The sequence below is a fragment of the Micropterus dolomieu genome, linkage group LG20 (assembly GCF_021292245.1).
Source record: "Micropterus dolomieu isolate WLL.071019.BEF.003 ecotype Adirondacks linkage group LG20, ASM2129224v1, whole genome shotgun sequence".
NCBI classification, from domain to species: domain Eukaryota; kingdom Metazoa; phylum Chordata; class Actinopteri; order Centrarchiformes; family Centrarchidae; genus Micropterus; species Micropterus dolomieu.
Window position 1 is genome coordinate 34,840,092 of NC_060169.1, and position 6,255 is coordinate 34,846,346.

Sequence of the window (6,255 nt, forward strand, 5' to 3'; positions counted from 1 at the left end):
GGCTGAGCCTGTAGCGGAGCTGGCCTGGACTTCTATAAAGACAGACTGAAACACTTACGTGGCATCCCGTCCGCTGGAGAAGATAACTGCTTCACTTCGCCGGGCCATGTTGAAGTACTTAGGCTGCATCCGATTGGGTGGTTGGAATTATTTTTGTTTAGTACTGATATAAAAATGAACCACATGGCAGGCAGGCTGGGATCTAATGGTCCAGTTTGATAATGACTTTGATAATGATCATTTGTACATACTTCGCTTTTAAGGTTTTTTAAAGTGAAACTAAGGATATCAGTTGCAGTATTCTGGATGGTGGATCACTCAAACTTTATTGTCTCAACAGAAATTTTTATTTCACAGCCAGAAAAGTCATAAAGGCAGTGCGTGAAACACATCCTCTTTGGATACACTCCAACTAAAAAAAAAAGGATCTGATACGTTTGTGCAAGATGAAGCAGTTTGTAGCCTGAACAGAGATTAAGTAAGAACAGATGTCATTAAAAGAAACAATCCCCAGTCACCAGACATGTATACGTATTGTCGTACTCTTTATGCCCTGTCCTCTTCTCCTGTCTGCTGTCACCGTCGCCGCCGACTTTATGGGAAACCTGCTCTGATCCCGCTCAGCTCTGTGGGAATCAATAACCCTGGTCAAATGACACAGAGGGGCTACATTCATCTCACCCCCTTTAAGGTGAACACGTTGGCTACATTTGGTGCAGCGACGGCTCTCCCGTCCTGAGGCAGACGCAATAATGTTGTGGTAAAAACATCAGTCAGAGAGCAGTGAATGTGAGGGAGGAGGGGAGGAGGGGGTTGTGGACAGGTAGTGAGTTGTGTGAGTGCGTGGTCGTGCAGTGCTAGTGGTTGGCAATTTATTGAAGGAAATGTATCTATATTCTCATAGAGCCACTGTGAAGCCAAGATCTCGGTGATAATTTGCGGTTGTTAAAGTGACACAGTGTTGGTAGGCTGGCCGAGGCGAGGAATGTGGGGGCCAGACCTGACAATTAGAGCTCTGTATATCACACACACTCTCAAAGGAGGGATGGAAGAGAGAGGGCAGGAGAGGTCAGAACACACACGCACACACACGCACAAATACACACTTAGCACACACTTGCAAAGGCAGTTGTGCACAGTGGTTGGACATACTGTAAATAAAAGCATACAGGCACTTTGGAGTAAGAGGTTAGAACATACCGTGCTGTACATGCACACAGACGCACAGTGTATACAAAGCAGATAACACATGGCTCTCATTTACAAAAACAGGAAACAACAGAACAACAAAACACTTCTCAGGTAAGTGCATGACAGAAGTTAATTTAATTTCCTCTCGCTGCTCATTTCTAAGTCATGAGACAAATATGAAATACCTCCACATGCATATATGTGCGTTGTGCGTCTGTATCAAGCTAATCTGAATCATGTTTTACATCATTAACCATCACTTTCTCCGACACTGCCTCAGAGTAATATGATCTAATTGGACAACAGAGGGGCCAGCGCACTAAAAGGACATAATAAACAATTCAAGAATTCCAATCAGGTAAAAATCTATTTCCATCCTCAATACATTCACAAAAACATGCATATGCGTAGCACACTCGCTTTATTTTTCCCATTTAGCCTTTTGGGTGCATCATCGGACAACCCAGGCCAAGATGTAAAAACAAGAGTCGATATGTGTCTGCGATATGAAGGTGAATAATTGTTGTAATTAATGACCTGTGGGTATTAACTGGAGCCATCTGATGGACCTCTGAGGCTAATTCTGCGACTGAATCTATCTGGTATCTGGTAGCATCATTCATGCTCTCAAAACAGCATATTAAAAGATGCTGTAGTTACACAATATGTATCTGTGTGTGCCCTAGTGAATTATGGGGCTTTATTATGTGTGTGAGTCTGCCCGTGTGTTGTTTTCTGCTCACGTCTGGCCCCTACTCCTCTGTGACACACACACAAACCTGTCCAGAGTGTCTGAACTTATTCCGTGTAAGATAGCTGGAGCCATTAGCTTCCTGTGACCTTTTACCACTCTTTCTCTGCCGTCACATTCACATGCTGCCTCATCTTTGCGTGCGTGTGTGTGTGTGTGTGTGTGTTTGTGGAAGTGTGTTTGGCTGCAATAGAAAATTCTAAGAAGTCCGTACACTAAACTGTACCAATGCTTCAAAAATAACCACTCTGTTCTGTAAGTGTGCAGTTGCTTAAATGTTGGTGTAGGTACATAACCACACACATGCAGGCATGTATTTGCAATGGATTTTCCTTTTCTTTTATTTGCTATAATTGGAAAATAATTCAGGCAACGTCAGGAAGAATCGATAAAGAATTAATGAAAGGAGAGGGGGGAGTCATTAAAGGCAATAAAAAGGGAGAGGTTATGATGAGGATGGCATCATGGAGAGACACAGAGGAGACAAGCCCTGCTGCTGCCGCGGCGTGTGTGTGTGTGTGTGTGTGTGTGTGTGTTTGAGTAAGAAAGAGGGAGTGTGTGGAGAGATGTTCTCCATGTCACAGAATAGGTAGCAGGTTTTTCAGTGTAAAAAAGCAGATTTAGATTTTATTCATTTTCTTAAAACTGCAGCAAAGAAGCAAAATGGAGCTCCTTTCTGGTTCAAAGTTAGTTTTGACAGTATTATATAAGACTTTTTGGAATGTGGTATTTTTATACAATTTCAAAAGCACATATATCAATTATCACAATAATTTTTTAACAATAATCTTTTCTACCATTTCAACAGCCGGTGTCATAGTCAATCATTGAAAAGGGTAATAATGTGACACTGCTATGCTAAAATACCTACGTCCCTTAATAGGATCTGAGCCATCGAGATCCAACCTTAAGCTTCCATCTCGGCCCCTACCACTCATCTGAGTGCCGTAAAGCTGCCAGAGGAAACAATACTGCCTCTCTCCTCACCGCTGAGGTTAATGGCAAAAGGGGCTATGGCTGCCGGTGATATTGTTGGATAAATGATTATTGATTAGGTAAAGGTTGAGCTAATCATTAGGCTTCATCCATTTTACGGACTCTCTCCGTGACCTTTCTGCCTGGCCCTCTTGGATCACCAGGATTTCTTCATACGATGATTTGATCGCTTTGCAGATGGGCACAGGGGAGGAGGGGGGAGGAGAGGAGAGGAAAAGCAAAGGTACATTAGTGAAAGGGAGCTGTGAAGGAGCAATGGAGGAGATGAGGATGTGAGTGTGCTGAATGTGTATGTGTGCTGATACGGGTGATGTAGTCGCCGTTAAATACTCCACTAAACGTGCAGCATTTCATTTCCTTTGCAGACTTTCTTTGCAATTGTTTTTTTTTTCCATTTACAAAATACAGAATTGCCATTGAGTTGATGTCGTGAGTCATCTTAGATTTTAGAGAGAAGTTAAACCTGCGAGCTAAGACAAAAAAAAACAGTTTAAAGTTAAAAACATTTGCAAGTGGTTGAATTGCATCAATAAATTTTGGAATAAGATAACATTCCTTTGTTGCACCTAATTCCAATAATCCTGATTTGAATATATTGTATGTGTGCAGATGTAGGGTTTGTAAAGTTTGGAAAGCTGCTGGTATTACAAATATATATAAATCCAAAAAGTTTCAGCAGTTACATGAACAGTTTTATATTCCACAAACATACCTTTTTTTACCTTCAAATTAGGAATTATTTAAGCTCAACTCCATATTATTTAGTTATATGTGGCAGAAAGATGAATGCTCTTGATAATCCTTATATGAATGCACGGACTATATAAACAACCACTTAGGAATGACACAACCATAATGAATATTAAACATATATATAAAACATCTAGGCACTCACCTAGATGACCAGACATGGTATAGTTTTGTATGATGCCAAAAATCCTGATAAATGACATGAAACATAACATCCTGTAATATAATTAATAAATTGTATTCATGCCCTGAAATAAATCGGATGATTTGTATTCTGCAGTATGCCAGAGGTGCCAAAAACGGCCTTCTGTTTGATCAGAGGTTGAGAAATGTTTTTGCATTAAAATAATAATGGACCCAACAAAATGTATTCTTCGTGCAAACTCCTTGTCTGTTAAAAATGTTATGCATGCATTTCTCAGTATCATGTTGCTGCATGCCTTTAAATCCTTGGCTTGATGTGCTGTATGTATTCATTGCTTTCTTGACATGTCACATCTGTTTTGTTGTTTCAACATCAAAATAAGAAATTTTTATTATTAACATAGGTTAAACCTGTCAGTCACTTTTGTCTTCTGTTTCACCCTTCACAAACCCATAATAGTTGAACTCTAATCCACATATTTATCTGTAAATCCAAGTTCAAATTCATCTTTTAATCTGCCCCAGCCGCTTTTCAATTGCAGCATTTCTGAGTTACGGTGTTTTAAAGTGAGCTGAGTGTATAGGCTGAGCATTAGATACACTATAGGCAAAGTGAAAACACCCAATATGAAACATCCGTTCTGAAACCTTGACGTGGTGACAAGGAAATGCCTTGCTCCTAACAGCTCTATTTATTGAATTGTAGCAAATATTCCTGGCAGCGGGACTTTAACCAAACCCAGACTAGGGCTCACATCTGCACCCAATCAGTCGGGGAGAAAACCCCTCTGTTCATTCTCCGTTCCATTTACTCACCAAGCCCGGCACTGGGAAACAGAATGTTTATTTGAAGTAATACTTTACTCTGAACTACTGGATGGCAATACGTTAGCATTTACATTGCTGCGTGCAGAATCTGTTCTGGTGAAAAATGAAGAACATGATTTTTTTTCTCTTTCTCTCTTTTTCCTAAAATAAACCGGAAACTGCTGGTATGAATGTAAAACACATACATGTTGCCACTTTTTTCCCCTCCAGTTTGCTTGTGCGTGTGTCTTTCACCTTACTCAGCATGAACTGAAGCTGGTCTTAAACCTGACAAGCTTTGATTTTTGTGATGTAAGGATGTGCTACACATTTTTTAAATGTTTTACATGCATTTTACAATTTATTTAAGGCATCATTATTATAAATATATGATTCATGGTGTTTTGATGGTAACAAAACTGGGAGCAGTTTCTGAAAAAAACGACAACAACATCTCTGCACACAAGGGAAAAGAACTATAATGCATATTGCTGCGTGTAAAATACAGATAACACACTTGCATATAAAATCGTCATTTTTTTATTGACTTTTTTCCAATTCATAAAACTGCAGGACACAGTGAAATTGTATTCACTTCTTTGCTGCACATTTATGTTTGTTACCTATACAAGCTAACAAACTCCCTCATTTCTTTGACAGACAGGCCTGATGTTCAGTTCTGTAAGAACAAGACTTAACAGTGATAAGAACCATACAAGTCAGCAATGCAGCACAAAGGGGTATAACTTATACTGCAAACACAAACCCATACGTAAATGTTTATAGTTGTACAGTAAAATTATATACATACAGAATATGCACAAAGGCCTACACACACACACACACACACACAGTGAAAAAACACACATGTATGGATTTTAAATATGAAATTGCACATCCATCATGCAGTTCTGCACACACAACTGGGTAAGAAAATTATTAAAGAATTCAACAACTGGACAAATTGAATAAACACACATATGTATGTACACACTTAAAAGTATTTGTCTTGAGTGGGAGAGGAAATCAAACATAATTATGATGTTCTATTTGTGATCCAGATATTGAGATTTTCCCTTCTTAAATGGTAAAAATGACATGCAGAAAGGTTTTACTAGACAGGCACCCTAAAGGAAATATATAATAATAAATCCCAACCCCATTTTAAATGGAACCTCCTAATACAATAACTAATTTTCTGTTTGGAATTGTAAAGCAATAATTATAAATATAATCTTATTTGGTTTTAATATTTGATGCACCATTGATTTGAGGCATGTTAGCACATACACAGCTACACATTTTAAATAAATAAATAATAATGGATTAAAAAACTATGCAAAAAAGTGAATGTGGGATCGGTTTGATATAATGACTGTAGAGAGGAGCGCAACCTTATTGGCTGTTGAGGTATTTTCGTAAATAACCAAGATGGCTGCCGCTGATGTAGAACTATTTCTGTTGAATCCACTATCACATCAGTATTATATTTTCTATACATCTATACATTTCTCTTTCTATTTGGCAAGTTTAATTTATCTACTATGTTACATCACGACTTTCATTGCTCTAATTCTTTGTATGTCTATCCAGTTGTGTCCGGAGGCATTTTGGTC